This window comes from Myotis davidii, unplaced genomic scaffold (genome assembly GCF_000327345.1).
Source record: "Myotis davidii unplaced genomic scaffold, ASM32734v1 scaffold762, whole genome shotgun sequence".
Lineage (NCBI taxonomy): Eukaryota > Metazoa > Chordata > Mammalia > Chiroptera > Vespertilionidae > Myotis > Myotis davidii.
The window spans coordinates 177,325-177,844 of record NW_006293699.1 but is presented as its reverse complement, the minus strand read 5'-3'; positions in this window follow the sequence as shown (position 1 = coordinate 177,844).

The following is a 520-nucleotide window of genomic DNA, read 5'->3' as shown; positions in this document are numbered from 1 at the left end:
TAAAGTGGACCCTGCATCTCAGGCTGCACCGTCCCCCACACCCAGTGCGGAGTTCCCCGCCCAGACGAGCCAGCCCCCCAGGAGTCAGGTCCAGGTCTCGGGGCTCGTCTTTTCCATCCCTACCCAGCGGCTCCCTCTTCTACCGGACCCCTGTCCTCACCTGACTCGCCACCCCCACCCCCTTCTCGGCTCTTCCTCCAACCCGGAGGCTGGGGGAGATGCCGCCGGGCAACCCCAGGCTGGGTGCCGTGCACAGGCCCAAAGGATAGAGTAGGGGTCGCAGGGAAGAGGGTCGTGTGAAGCCGGCAGGGAATTAGGAGGAGCGGCGGCGCTCCCGGGACTGCCTTCTCCCGGGGACAGGGGGCGCGGCACCCTCGCCTTAGGAAACTAGGCAGCGGAGCCGCGATCCCGCTTCTGCCCAGCAAGCACTCCCCTCGCCTCCCCATCCTTCTCCCCAGACATCGCTCGCCCGCGCCCCAGTCTCCGCCCTTTCCTCCACTTCCACTCCCTCCCGGCTCCG